This window comes from Ovis canadensis, chromosome 19 (genome assembly GCF_042477335.2).
Source record: "Ovis canadensis isolate MfBH-ARS-UI-01 breed Bighorn chromosome 19, ARS-UI_OviCan_v2, whole genome shotgun sequence".
Taxonomy (NCBI): domain Eukaryota; kingdom Metazoa; phylum Chordata; class Mammalia; order Artiodactyla; family Bovidae; genus Ovis; species Ovis canadensis.
The window spans coordinates 37349489-37365349 of record NC_091263.1 but is presented as its reverse complement, the minus strand read 5'-3'; the positions used below and the strand labels follow the sequence as shown (position 1 = coordinate 37365349).

At 39.2% G+C, this 15861-nt stretch overlaps 1 long non-coding RNA gene across 1 annotated transcript in view; it reads right to left on the bottom strand.

Moving 5' to 3' along the window:
* Positions 1–8342: 8342 nt before the first annotated feature.
* Positions 8343–15861, bottom strand: part of LOC138424620 (uncharacterized) — a 694361-nt gene continuing 686842 nt past the window's right edge. Inside the window, exon 11 of the long non-coding RNA XR_011250888.1 lies at positions 8343–8813. This is a non-coding gene — a long non-coding RNA (uncharacterized lncRNA). The remainder of the gene's footprint in view (positions 8814–15861) is intronic.

Below are 15861 nucleotides of genomic sequence, written 5' to 3'. Positions count from 1 at the left end.
TGTTTCATTTGCTCAGTTTTGACTCAATGGTCATAATTGGGTAGATGCAATAAAACAACATCTTGCCAATAAACCACAAGTAAAAAACTACACTCTTCCTCATGGAGCACTTAAAAGCATCATTTCAATAAAGGGAGTAAATACAATTATTTTACAATTATTTTAATTTATTAAAAAATAAGTTATTCTTTCAATAAGGAGAGTAAGGAAGAGGATACAAACTTTGGAAGAATGTGAGACTTGAATTTCTTGCTACACAATCAGTAGTCCACTGCCGGCTACTTGTGCTCAGGTGATGTTTGTTCACTCACTCACTTTTACGAATACTTTTAAAACACATTGTATTTGCAAAAAGAATAAAAGTAAAAAATAGTCTCCAACTTCAAGGCAGTTTTATTCCAGTTATTCAAAAGGATTTCTGAGAAGTTTCTTAGGTCCTTTTGCCCTACAGCAGGGACTCATATTGTGTGTGTATCAGAACTGATGTTTGGTGTTATACACAATAACAGCAAGCATGGTTGTAAAAGTGAAATACTTGCATAGTGGCTGGCAAATTGCTGTCACTCCGAGCTCCTCCCACCATACCTGTGAGAGCTTCAAGATGCCCCAGATCCAACAATTCTCTCCACTGGGCCCCAAGAACTCCCAGGCCTGTGTTCTCATTGGACTGTTCCCACACTAGCCAAGTATCATATACTCCCCACATGTTACACTTCCTTTTCTTCTCCCCCTATGCTGACCTTTAATGCCTTTTGCTCTCCTTTCATCTGTACTTTAAGAGCAACCTTAGCACTCATCTCAGTCAGGATTCCATCCACATCACACTATAGAGTGCCTAGTTAAGGGACAGATGGAGCGCTACCCGACTCAGCCTTGAGAATTATACTGGAGTCACTGAGACAGAGGCACGTGCTTTCCCCTGGACTGTGACTATGGTAGAATAAACAGAGTGTTGGGTATCATCTTTGTCACCCCTGTGGAAGAATATAATAGGAGGCTGAAGACAGCATACAGACAGACAAGTCTAGGGGTGGTAAGAGACTGTGACAGACCCTGGATCCAGGTATGAGATGCACTCCCAGACTTTTCCAGTAAGGGGCCCAGAAGCTTTTTCTTTGGGTGGGATACCACATGGAACAGAGTTCCCAAGTAGAACTTTTAAATCATTTTCCCATCTCCAAATGGTGAAGAAAGCCTAATCCCCTTCCATACACATTCACAGGCTCTTCAGCCCTCTGGTTTCCTCTTCTTCGTTTAAGTCTCTACCATTCATCATTATTTAAGTCACATGTTAACGAGTTTACAGAAAACACCACTTAGGGAGGATTACTTCCCCGGGATTTCAAGAGTAGCATGAGGCCTAGATATTTTATAATACCGTCTGAAAGGGAAAAGCTGCAAAGAAAAGTGTTAGGGAGCACAGGAGAGGAATTTAATAAACTCTGCTTCGAAATTACCCAATTTCTACCTGGGCAATTAAATTCTGATTAAACTGCTGGGTATTAAGACACAAAAAGCTAAAATGGTCTCACACTGAGGGAACAGCTTTTCTCTCCATTTTCTTAGGTCACAAAGAATGGTGGAAGAACAGGAAGTGAAATTAGTATTTTGGCAACAGAAGTGGGGATTTCTAACTAGTTCTATGTTTCTTTCCAAGGGGAGAGGAGTGAGGAAGAAGCACACTGTTGTGACTATCAGGAGTTTAATTTTCCTCGGCTATATGTCACTCTTCTACCAACTAACCTAAGGAAATGAATTACAGGAACAGTTCTCAAAATGTAGTACTTGCACTAACAGCCACATTACCTGGGAGCTTGTTAGAAAGTTAAATTCTCAAGCCCCCACCCCAGATCTACTGAATTAGAAATCTGGAGGTGGGCCCAGCAATGTGTTTAATAAGCCCTCCAGATGATGGAGATATACCTGAGTGACTGAGAACCTCTGCAAAGGGAGTGCTCCAACCATGCTTCACGTGAGTATCACCTGGGGAACTTCTTGAACCCTCCAGGCAGCACTGGTACACCATACCAATTATGTCAGAAGCTTTGTGGATGGGAATCAGGTATCTGTTATTTCTCAAACTCCCTACATGACTACCACATTCAACCAAGCTCTAGAGTCATTGCATGACAGTGTCACTGGCTCAGGAACTGCCACCTTGGGGAATCCTAAAACTCTGGGTTTTGTTCTGCTGGCAAACTCTTCAAAGTGGGCGCCCAGAATAAGAGGAGGAGGCAGGGCTGGAGAGGGTCTCTGAGAACTCCAGCCGTGCAGTGCGTTCACCATCTCAGCGCCCCGCTAACTCTTAGCAAGAAAACCTCCTCTCCTCCATTATTCCCTCTCACGCTCCTCTGTTTCTTCCATGGCATTTATCCCTATCAATATTCATGTCATCATCCACTTCCTAAAGCCCAGTGATTACCATGGGTGGGGGGGGGGGGTGGAGGGCAATTTGCTTTAGTAGTAAGTAGTTGAGATACAATAAGCACTGAAATATTTGGTAGTTGACTGAATTACATCTTTACATAACTTATACCAGGTAAAGACAGTTGAACTCTTTGCTCAGCCACTGTGTTTCAAAGACTTGGCTGCCCCAAATTACACAAACGTCCAAGGCAACAAATCTCTGGATATAAAAACGGAATGTACCAAACCTGCCTTTTAAGCAGCAGCATCATGAAGAGTCAAAATTCTTAATTTTCACTCTGACTAAGCACTAGTTCATCTGGAAATTTCTTGCAGTCTAACCCTTTCATATTAATAAGCATCTCTCTTTTTAAATATCCAAGTCCTTCCTGCTTTTAAAATCTCACTTTAGACAAAATAAACTTTGTGAGGAACTTCAAGGGATCTTGGGCCACTTTCTCTGATGGCCATTCACAAAGTTCAGTTAAAGGTTCTTCCTGGTGTGGGTAAAGTGATCTATCTTTTGCCTAAGTGAACAGAACTACCATTGGTCATGTATCAGAAGCAGGTGCAAAGTAGCTCATATTTATTACCTGCCATGTTTTCCCTTAAAAATTCATTTTTCATTAAATCACTTAAACCCATGTAAGTTAATAAATCCCCTCATGCATTGCATCCCTGAGGATTAGATCATAAAGTTCAGCCAGTAACTGTAGGAGTCAGTCTTAAAATCAGTAATACAAACATCAACAGTAATGGATATATTAAAATGTTATATATACCTTCCCTACTTGTACTTTTACTATCACTTTGCCATGCTTTATAGGAACATGAGAATAGCTTATATAAAATATTTACTGTAATACGAGTTCAATACATTTCACACCCAGCAAAAAAATAAAATAAGCCAAAAAAAAGAAAACGAAAATTAAACCCTCCAAAAAAAAGCTTAATTTTTCCCAAGAATTTTTTTTAAGCTTAAGCATTAGCCAGGAGACTTCACCTGGCAGTCAATCCACTCTCCTGGAGCCTTCGCATCACATTCACTTCGTTCCAGTTTATTTTGCGAGTCATAAAAGCCCTGATCGCTGTCCCTACATTACCTCCAGATATTTGCCCTGACTACTCAGGCTAGAGGCCATAACAAGGCTGTGGAAATTTGAAACTCTTCTACCAAGCTCACATCTTCTTTGAAGAAATAGTTTTTCAGGTCCTTTGCCTAGTTTGAATCGTTTGTTGTTGATGAGTTTTAGGAGTTGTCTATATATTCTGGATATTAAGCCTTACTTAAAAGACAACAAAAAGAGGAAGGGGGAGACTCACTACCTAGTGTTCTAAGACCGCAGGGAAATCAAACGCGCTTGAACGTTTCATTTCAGATGAGAACGCAAACACCATACCTATGTGCTGCATGTAAACACCTTTACAGTTTAATAGAAAAGAGCAAAACAAAACAGAACGAGACCATGTATGGTGAAAGTACTTTGTAAAATGAAATGACTGAAAAGGGAGGGAGCCGTTAATCATAGTTAGCCAACACCTCTTTATTATTATTTTTTTTTCTAAGAATATTGCCGCAAGACGTCCTACCTCTCTCAATTCTGGGGTCCACCGCAACTCTGGAGCACGGAGAAGGCAGCCTGGATTTAATCTTTCCGCAGGACCCTCTTCGTGAGTCTTCTCGCGAGTGTGCGCTTTTTAAAAGAGGCCATGAGGAAACACGGAAGCTTTTGAGAAGTTGTCCGCCTGCAGGTGTTGACATAACACGGACACTCACACCTGTGCCTAAGGGCGCCATTCTCAGTACCGGGATTGGGCGGAAGGCCAATGAGAGGAGAGGCCTTCTCAGCTCAGCCTGCAGGATCCCTCCTGCTTCTTACCAGCCCAGCAAACCCTTCTCATTGGTGTTTTTTGTTTTAAACATTTATTTTTGGCTACCTCCTGTTTTAATTCGGAGAAGGCAATGGCACCCTACTCCAGCACTCTTGCCTGGAAAATCCCATGGACGGAGGAGCCTGGTAGGCTGCAGTCCATGGAGTCGCTGAGAGTTGGACACGACTGAGCGACTTCACTTTCACTTTTCACTTTCATGCATTGGAGAAGGAAATGGCAACCCACTCCAGTGTTCTTGCCTGGAGAATCCCAGGGACGGGGTAGCCTGGTGGGCTGCCGTCTATGGGGTCACACAGAGTCGGACACGACTGGAGCGACTTAGCAGCCGGTTTTAATTGCATCAGGCGGGATCTTCGTTGGAGCCCCTCCCTGGCTTCTCTGTAACTGTAGTGCAAGCTCAGTAGTTGCAGCACAGGATTAGTTGTGCTAGCAGGCTCAGTAGTTGCGACTTGAGGGCTCTAGAGTATGGGGTCACTAGTCTTGGCACGCCAGCTCCATGGCTTGTGGAATCTTTCTGGACCATGGATGGAACCTGTCTTTCTCCATTGGCAGGCCTATTTTTATTCATTGTGCCACCAGGGAAGTCCCCATGTTACCCATTTTTAAGGGTACAATCAAATGTATTAAATACTGTTAAAACCATCACCGCCATCCATCTCCATAGCTCTTTTCATCTTGCAAAACTGATACCCTATACCCATTAAATAATAATCCTCATTTCTCCAACCCCCAGCTCCTGGCACTCACCACTCTACTTTTTGTCTTTTGACAACTCTATTTCATATATTTAAGTGTAACTGTACAGTATTTGTCTTTTTATGACTGGCATGTTAAGTTTATCCATGTTGTATGTCAGATTTTATTTTTAATGCTGAATAAGATTACAATGTATGCATATACCATATTTTTCATAAACATTAATCTGTTGATGAACACTTGGATTGCTTCCACATTTTACCTATTGTCAGTCATGCTGCTGTAAACTTGAATGTACAAGCATCTCTTCAAGACCCTGTTTTTTATACCCAGAAGTAGACTTGCTGGATCACATAGTAATTCTATTTATAGTTTTTGGAGACACTGCAATACCATTTTCCATAGCAAGTGTATCCTTTGTACACTCCTACCAAAAACACACAAAGGTTTCAATTTCCCCAGATTCTTACCAGCACTTATTTTGTTTGCTTGTTTTGATCATACTAATGGGTGTATGATCCAGTAGTATCCATGGAAATACTTCAATGTAGCTGTGATTTGCACTCTCCTGAAGATCAGTAATTTTTATCATCTTTTCATCTACTTATTGGCTATTTGTATATCTTCTTTGAAGAAATAGTTTTTCAGGTCCTTTGCCTAGTTTGAATCAAGTTTGTTGTTGATGAGTTTTAGGAGTTGTCTATATATTCTGGATATTAATCCATTACCAGATAATTGATTTACAAATACTTTTATCCACTTCTTTGAATTCTCTTTTTACTTTATTGGTATCAAGTTTTGTAACACAGATTTTAATTTTTCACAAAGTCCATTTGTCTATTTTTCTTTTGTCACTTGTGCCTCTAGTGTCATATCCACTGTCTTTACCAAATTCAAGGGCAGGCCTAACTTTTGCCCTATGCTTTCTTCTGACAGTTGTAAGGCTTTAGGTCTTAAATTTAAGTCTTTGATCCATTTAAAATTAATTTTTCCATATGGTGTTATCAGTTCAGTTCAGTTCAGTCACTCAGTCATGTCCCACTCTTTGAAACCACATGGACCACAGCACGCCAGGCCTCCCTGTCCATTACCAACTCCCGGAGTTTACTCAAACTCATGTCCACTGAGTAAGTGATGCCATCCAACCAATTAGTCCTCTGTCATCCCCTCTCCTCCCACCTTCAATCTTTCCCAGCATCAAGGTCTTTTCAAATGAGTCAGCTCTTTGCATCAGGTGGCCAAACTATTGGAGTTTCACCTTCAACATCAGTACTTCCAATGAACACTCAGGACTGATCTCCTTTTGGACTAGTTGGATCTCCTTGCAGTCCAAGGGACTCTCAAGAGTCTTCTCCAACACCACAGTTCAAAAGCATTAATTCTTCGGTGCTCAGCTTTCTTTATAGTCCAACTCTCACATCCATACATGACCACTGGAAAAACCATAGTTTTGACTAGATGGACCTTTCTTGGCAAAATGTCTCTGCTTTTCAATATGCTGTCTAGGTTAGTCATAGCTTTCCTTCCAAGGAGTAAGCATCTTTTAATTTCAAGGCTGCAGTCACTATCTGCAGTGACTTTGGAGCCCCCAAAAATAAAGTGAGCCACTGTTTCCACTGTTTCCCCATCTCTTTGCCATGAAGTGATGGGACCAGATGCCATGATCTTAGTTTTCTGAGTGTTGGGTGTTAAGCTAACTTTTTCACTCTCCTCTTTCACTTTCATCAAGAGGCTCCTTAGTTCCTCTTCACTTTCTGCCATAAGGGTGGTGTCATCTGCATATCTGAGGTTATTGATATTTCTCCCAGCAATCTTGATTCCAGCCTGTGCTTCATCCAGCCCAGCATTTCTCATGATGTACTCTGCATGTAAGTTAAATAAGCAGGATGATAATATACAGCCTTGACGTACTCCTTTCCTGATTTGGAACCAGTCTGTTGTCCCATGTCCGGTTCTAACTGTTGCTTCCTGACCTGCATACAGATTTCTCAAGAGGCAGGTTAGGTGGTCTGGTATTCCCATCTCTTTCAGAATTTTCCACAGTTTATTGTGATCCATACAGTCAAAGGCTTTGGCATAGTCAATGAAGCAGAAATAGATGTTTTTCTGGAACTCTCTTGCCTTTTTGATGATCCAGCATGTTGTATATGTGAAAAGATAATTTTACTTCTTACTTTGCAATTAATGCCTTTTACTTCTTTCCTTTGACTGATTAAACTGGCTAGCACTTCCAGTACTAGTTGAATAGAAGTGGTAAAAGTGGGTAATCTTTGTCTTTTAGCCTTTAAACATTTAGACAGATTTGTGCTGTGGATTTTATAAATATAGTTTTTATTATCTTGAGGTAGTCTTCTTCTATTCCTATTTGTTGAAATTCTGTCATGAAAGAACGTAAATTTTGTCACATGCTTCTGCATCAGTTGAAATATTCATGTGGGGTTTTTCTTCATTTTGTTTATGTGATGCATTATAATCATTGATTTTCTTTTGCTAATACATTATATGACTGGAAACATAAATTATTAATTTTTTCAAAATGCATTAGCCTCCTAAACTATGTAGAAAACAAAATTTAGAGTTACAAGCCAAAGTTATAATAATACTAGCTTTTAAGCTAACAATTGCTTTTTAAAAAATATATTAAATCACGTAGAAAAAAAAGTAGAGCTATAAACCATTGTTTCGATAATGTTAGCTTTCATAATTGCTAATGCATTTACCACCAGTGCTATCTGTGTTACAAGTCATACAGCTTTGTGTTACTGTCTAGTGGCCTTTCATTTCACCCTACAGGACTACATTGATAATTTCTTGCAGGATAGGTTTAGTGGCAACAAAGTCCTTCAACTTTTTATTTATCTATAAATATCTTAATTTTACCCTCACTTAAGAAGGACAGTTTTGCTAGATTCTTGGTTGGCCACTTTGAATGCATCAGCTTATGGACTCCAAAGTTTCTGATGAGAAATCTGATGATAATCTTGTTTATGACCTCTAGTATATGATGAATTGTTTCTCTTACTGCTTTCAAGATTCTCTGATCGTCTTTGACTTTTGAAAAGTGAATACAGTGCGTCTCAGTGTGTGTGTCTTTGACTTTGTCTTACTCGGCTCTCAGTAAGTTCCTCAGTTTTTGTACTTATATCTTTCCTCAAATTTTGGACGTTTGCAGCCATTATTTCTTCAAATATCCTCTCTACCCTTTCTCTCTTCTCCTTCTTGCACTCCTCAGTGAGTATGCTGGTTCACTTGGTTTCTGGCTTTTTGGATGAATACTGGACATTTGAATATAATAATGTGATAATTCTGGAAATCAGATTTTTCCCCTTGCCTGGGGTTTGCTGGGCTTTTTTCTAATTCTTGTTTTTATTTATTGTCTTCTTTGCATTGTTGTAGCACGCCTCTGTGCTGAGGAACAGCCTGTGGTATTAACTTAAGGTCTTCACAGGTCTTTTCTGAGCCTTTCCCTGGACATGCACAGCACATGTCACCTTCTAATATTTCCATTTGTTCAGTTGTTTTAAAATGTCCAGTCATTAATGTTTATCTCCCAAGAGGGGAAAAAGATGAAAATGAAGGAAACAGTGAAGGGGGCCATTCCTTTAAACTACCTGGAGGTCACTTCAACCAGAGGGGGAGGGGCTTACAACATCAAGGGGGAGGTACAACATCAGGGGAAGTACGAATACCCACCTCTTTGTCTGCACCTTTGTGATCAGCAGCAATCCATGAACAGGTTTCCAATATTCAGAAGATAGGGTCTCTTTTGCCTACCTTGGTTCCTGAAAGCTGCATGCAGATTCATTCGTTTCATATTCCTGGAAGGAGTGGAGGGTGGGTAGCTGGTAGCATGCTAAGAGCTGAACTTGAACACAATTAAGCACGGTTTATCACCCAAGCCTTCCCTGAAAGTTGAAGCCTTCAATAGACTCCAGAGTTCCAAAATAGTTATTTCAGAAAGATTATGCCAATGCAATTGTTGTCTGGGTAGGGAGATAAATCCCCACTGCTTCCTACTCTGCCATCTTTCCAGAATCTTCTGCCTCTGGGTGGTCTTTATGATATTTTAATTTGAGGGGGCTGCTCTGATTCACTTTTGGCTTACCACTTGCTCCAGAACTTTTTCTGAGCACAATGTCTCCATCTCCAGGCCCTGGCTAGAACCTGGCTTTTGCCTTGAGGATGCTATATTGCAAATCTCTCTAGTAAAGTCTGTCAATTGTCACCTGCCCTTGGAATTTAGGGACAAGAGACTATTTTGTATTCTTTAGGAAAAACCTTTCTCCTCCAGACCATTTCTCTGCCAGGCATGTTAAGAGTTTGTGCATCTGTTACCTCATGTAAGCCTCACCATGAGCTAGTGCAGGAGATGCTGTTAATACTTCCAGTTAGTAGAGGAGGAAAGCAACTGTCATAAAGGTATGGTTTCTAAGCAAGATCACTCAGCTACTAAGTGTCAGCTGAGATTTGAACACCATTATATCGAAGTCTAGAGCCATTAATAATCCTGCATATCTCCCCACGTCCATTCTAGATTTGAGTTTGTCATTTCCCCTGCAACAATCCCATTACCTTTTTTATGGGTTTCTATTGCTTCCATATGAGAGTCCCACAAATTTAACAGCTTACAGTGACATTTATTACCTCACAGTTCTGTTGGTTAGAAGTGGCAGGGTGCTGGATTGATGTCTTTACTTTGGTCTCAAAAGAACAAAATCAAGGTCTCACACAGACCAGAGGCTCTGGAGGAGAATCTGCTCACAGGCGCATTTAGGATATTGGCAGAATGCAATTCCAAGTGGTTGTAGGATGAAAGTTCCTGTTTTCTCACCAGTTGGTGGCCAGGGGATGTTCTGGAGGTCTCTACATTCCCTGGTTTATGGCCCCTCGTCTTCAAAGTCAGCAATAGAGGGTTGAGCCCGTCTCACACTCTGAATTGCTCTAACTTCCCCTTCTGCTTTATTTCCCCTATCTCTATCTAAAGAAAATTCTCTGCTCTTAAGAACTATGATTAGATTGGACCCACGTGGTTAGTCCAGGATGGTCTTTTTATTTTAAGGCCATTAACATTAATTCAAACTGCAAAGTCCTTTTTGCTGTGTTATGTAACATACAACCATATTTTGGCTTTTGGAACCATGGACATCTTTGGATACCTTTCTGTGTACCACCCTTTGAACCTCATGCACTTGCTTATACCACTCCTTTCTTTACTTGTTATATCTTTATTTTCTCTTCTTCTTACAGTCATTTAAATTTGTGGTGTCCTTCTCCTCAACAATTTTTTCCTGTTTCACTTCTGATATTATCCTAAGATACATTTGTGACCATATGGGTAACATTTTTGCCATCAAGTATTTTGCTGCTGATATACTTTTCACAGTCATACTTTGTTTTGCACTCATCTACAGGGTGTAGAAAGAAGTAAAAAGTTGATTCCCAGATGCATATGGGGTCGAATTTTTGTTACCACATTACTGGCTTTCATTTGTGAGTTAATATATGCAAAATGGGTTTAAATCAAATTTAAGAAGGATGAACAATACCTGGTAATAGAGGATATGATTATACAGCATCCTTCAAAACATGTCAATAAACTGATTAAAAAAAAATCAAGGGTAAGCAATTTCATTGACTCAAATGTCAGAGTTTGGTAGAAAGAAATGTGATTTGAGAATGAAAGCTTTTAACAGTTCTGTGGAATGATAGGAATTGATTTTGGCATTGAAATTTGAATTCCCTTGCTGCTTTTAAAAACATATTAAGCACGAGCTCAGTACCAAATTTTGTTACATCAATATGATTTTAGAGAGAGGGAGCATGATTTACATGCTATATAAAACCCATTTTCTCCATTAGCGATAGAGAAATGCGGTATCATCTCAATGGAGTCACATACGATCTCAGTTAAGGAGGAGCGTCTGGGCTTCCCTGGTGGTTCAGATAGTAAAGAATCCACCTGCAATGCAGGAGACCTGGATTCAGTCCCTGGGTTGGAGAAGGGAATGGCTACCTACCTCGGTATTGCTGCCTGGAGAATTCCATGAACGACAGAGCCTGGTGGGCTATAGTCCATGGGGTCGCAAAGAGTTGGACATGACTAAGCAACTAATGCTGCTATACATAATGAAGACTTCAGAAGATGCTCAGGTTTTCTCTGTGGGTTGCTGTTTTACTGCATCAATTTATCCACTATGGCTGTGAAAGGCAGCCTAAGAAGTACCCATCCCATTGCTTCTGGACTGCCACCAAAGCGCCAGCCAGGAACCTTTATAGTCTACATTAGGACAAACGGCATCTTTCAAAATGAGAATTTTTTTTCATATAAATTACTTGTAAAAATAATGTATTCAGGCCTTGAGAAAAGATTTTTTTTTTAATTGGGCTTGAATTTTCTTCCCTGAATCCAACCACATAGCCCAAATAGTTTGTAAATTTTAAAAGTATAAGGTAAGGTTCTTGCTAAAAAAAAAAAAAAATTACATAGCATGGAGATTTTTCTGATTTGGTAGGTTTGGAATAATGGTCAAGAATCTGAATGTTTAATAAACACCTCCATTTAAACACCTCCATTTAATTTTGTTGATGATCATCATAAATGGATTGCTACGCTTTGAGTAATACTGTTTAAGTACTACTTCTCCTAGCTGCTATTTTAAATTATGGGGGAGGGAAAAAGATTAAAATGGGAGAGAAAGAGGGAAAATGGGAAGGAAGGAAAAGAACTGCAACTGTAATCTTAAAAGGAAGAAAAGTATCTTCTGCTTTTTTTCTCCCCACATCTTCTCATATTGCAGCATTAATAATAATACTTCCAACTAAAAGTCAAATTTCATCTTTCATTAAGAATTCAGATCTTCTGGAAAGCTGTGAGGCTCTAAGAGCCATTCAATGACTCAAGTGGAAATGCTTCTAAAAGGCTAAACTAAGAGTCAAAGTTTGAGCCGTGTCCTCAGAATCTCCCTTAAATGGGCTCCTATCCAAATGGCAATAATAGCCATTTACTCTTCTCACTGTTCTTCTTTCAAAAACACCAAAAGAAAAAAATTATATATCATAATCTCAGTGAATGGTCATCCTAATCATTTCAAAATGCAAATGCTTATAGAAATTTGAAGTGGTGATAACCATAAATCCCCCACTGACAGTGTAGTCTTTGAAAAATCACTGGACTGAGCTACTCCTTCAAGAGTTTTAATTTGCAATCAAGTCAAGAGCTATTCTAGTGAAGCAAGAAGCAAGAAACTTCTCTTTGAGAGGCAGAAGTTCAGTCCAAAGTGGGAAAGTAACTATAGGGGTGCCATGAAAAAATATCCAAGAGCCTAACACGTAAAGCCCATCTACCAAGTTTTGTTGTTATTTGGTCACTAAGTCTTTTCTGACCCCATGGACTGTAGTCTGCCAGGCTCCTCTGTCCATGGGATTTTCCAGGCAAGAATCCAGGAGGGGATTGTCATTTCCTCCTCCAGGGGATCTTCCTGATCCAGAGATGGAACCCTTGCCTTTTGTGACTCCTGCATTGGAGGTGGACTCTTTACCACTGAGCCTACCAGGAAGCCCCTGTCAACTTTCTCCAGTTACCAAATGAGTCTACACTGATGAATCTCCTATAGGTAGTCTTTTTCAAACAAGCAATTTAGATCCTTGTAATGAAATATAATGCTAAACACAGGGAGCAAACCTTCAACTGTAACAACTTCCTACTTACTTTCAACAATATATTTTAACATTTACTGAGCACTTATTGTGTGTGAAGTGCTACCGCCTAAGGTTGGGAATGAGGGGTCTAATGAATAAGACATGGTGTGATGCCCTCAAAGAGACTCACAACCCAGTAGGGATCTTACTATGAGTAAATAATTCCCAGAAGGAATATAGAATATTCCACTCTCAAGGTTCAAAAGAGAAATGAGAGCAAAGAAAGAAGAGGAACATTTCTTTGGTGATTCCTCCATGCCTGGCACTAAGTTTTGTGTATTTGTTCTTTATTGTTGGTCCAATATGTGGCTACTTTTCCATCATACCCTAGAAGCATATTGCTGGAATGTAAATCAAAGTTTTCACCATCTGGCTATGAATTCCCCCATCAAAAAACAAATAACAAAAATAATCTTCAGTCTTAAAGCCTTCATCATTTCTAAGTTCATGGCTTGTTTTACTATAAAATATCTTCTTATCTAGAAATTCCTTAGGGGCTAAATATCCAATAACCTTCAGAATTCAAAAGAAACAACACAGTCTCTTTGCAGGTCTGTTACTTTACACTCCTAATGTCCGAAGGGCTCCCTGGGTGCTTCATTTCCTTAAAAAAAAAAAAAATGTGTCCTCAAATGTAGGATCTAAATTGAAGTCAAGGTGAGACCTAGGCTTGCCTTGACATAAAACCACTTCAGGAGCTAGCCCCATGGCCGGATCTAGAGGCCTGAGCTTCTCAGCACTACTCTCTCCAAGCCAAATGGTGTACTGAGGGGCACAGCAGAGTTTCCGTCTGTACCATACTGCTGCTCTCCCTCTCAAGAGGGACTTTTTGGAAAGAGACCATGTCTTTCTTCAAAGTACAAATCTGGGTACACTGAGCACAGAGCTGTACAGTCTTTTCTGGTTGCTCCTAGAGCAATCTGAAGATAAGACGCTACTATTTTTGGACACTTGATTAAGGTCCTGAGCTATATGATCTTAAATCTTGAATGCAAACACTGACCAGCTGCTTGAGTCAAAGGCAGAGTGAAAAATTTGAAAACAGAATCAAGCAATTTAACACTGTGCTTCAAGGTTCAAATTACTGAGAGAATAAACTTAGTAATACCTATCTACCTCTCAAGATGAGATAACTAACAAAGATTTCTGCCTTTTTCTGAAATTTCAAAAAGTAGTGAAAGTTGATATTTTATATTCTGCCCACGTTGCAGAAATTAATGGGCTTCCCTGTTCAGAATAAGCAATGAGGACTCTGTCCTAATTGGGAGGAGTCCAAAATGTGGTAAAAAATTTTTCTGGTCCCTTTGTCAATTCATTTTAATTTTCTCTGTTGTATGGTCTTGAAAGTTAATTTTCTAAAAGGGTATCTTTATATATCATTATGATTTTCTCAACTAATCTTTCTATGTGGGATTATAAAGTCAAAACTTAGTTGATTACAAGCAGGTACATAATAATTTCTCTTTTGGTAATTGCTTCTTTTGATTAGATATATTGCTCTGTGAGTAATGCTTGATCCTCTGATTATGCAAAATGAATGAAGACTTTGCATACCTTTTGGAACAACATATTCTGTTGACTTCCAATAGTGCCAATAGTAATAATAACAGCAATAAGAAGAAGAATGAACTAGTTTGATTAAAAGATGAACTTCATCAATTAATCCAAATGGTGACACATAACTTTTTCGTTTTTACTTTTAAGATAGTTTTTAAAGAAAGTCAGAAAAACTGGGTGATAACATATCCTACATGACAAGACTGTGCTGGTGAGGGCATATCCTGGTATCTATTTTAATTGTAAAGTTCTATCTGTTAGGATGATCTCTAGAAGCACATTTTCTATTGCATTCATTATATGTGAGATTTCCTCCACACACAAACATATGTTTTCATGGTGGACTGAAATGCAAACTTGTTTTACACAACTAATTCCTTTGTAAGGAAGTGGATAACTCTAATGAACATGTATACAGACAGCATACAGTGATACAAAAAAAAAAAAAAAAGAAAAAACGAAAAGAGTAATTCAGGGTGAAGAGTTTCCCCAAGTGTGGTACAAGTAACAGTTGTAATAAAACAAAATCATTGCAGGTGGCATATGGACAAACATTTTTGTTTTCATGGTTTTCTGTTTATTTGACTATCCTTTAGAGAAAACATATAAGTAGTGCAATAAACCCCCAAATTTTATTATCTGAAATGCTTAGAAGGGCACAGGTATAAAAAATGATTTAGGAAAATCATTAAGAAAGTGCTATTTGAGTGGTATTGAGATAAGGCAAACACTGCAGTGTCCTTAGAATGACTGGTAGACACTGGCACAGAGGACTATAGAAACCGGCCCAGTTCTCTGGCACAGCCATTTAATAACTGTCAGATTCTTCAAACCTTCCCACAAGGACCTGGTGGGAGAATTTTTAAAATCCACCTAAATTCTTTAGTATGAGCCTGGCTACCTAGTAAGCACTCAATAAATGACAGCTGTAGTTATTCACCACTATTACAAATCTCATCCCAAGGATTCACCTAGCAACAAAACAAAGCAAACCCTTGGTAGTAGGCGGTTATGGGCAGACAGGAATATGGTTCAGAAAATCATACCCAGCTGTTTAATTTTTGTAAGAAAAAAATGATGAAAACAAGGAAGCAAACTGGGCTTTAATAATAATTCTTACATTTTTAAGATAAAAATATGTGTGCAGTCTAGCTATTTATATATTATACAGCATAGCAAACACCTACTTCCAACAACACAAGAGAAGACTCTAAACAAGGACATCACTAGATGGTCAACACCAAAATCAGATTGATTATGTTCTTTGCAGCCAAAGATGGAGAAGCTCTATACAGTCAGCAAAAACAAGATCAGGAGCTGACTGTGGCTCAGATCATGAACTCCTTATTGCCAAATTCAGACTTAAATTGAAGAAAGTAGGGAAAACCACTAGACCATTGAGGTATGACCTAAATAAAATCCCTTACAGTTATACAGTAGAAGTGCCAAATAGATTCAAGGGATTAGATCTGATAGACAGAGTGCTTGAAGAACTATGGATGGAGATTCATTACATTGTACAGGAGGCAGGGATCAAGACCATCCCCAAGAAAAGAAATGCAAAAAGGCGAAATGGCTGTCTGAGGAGGCCTTACAAATAGCTGTGAATAG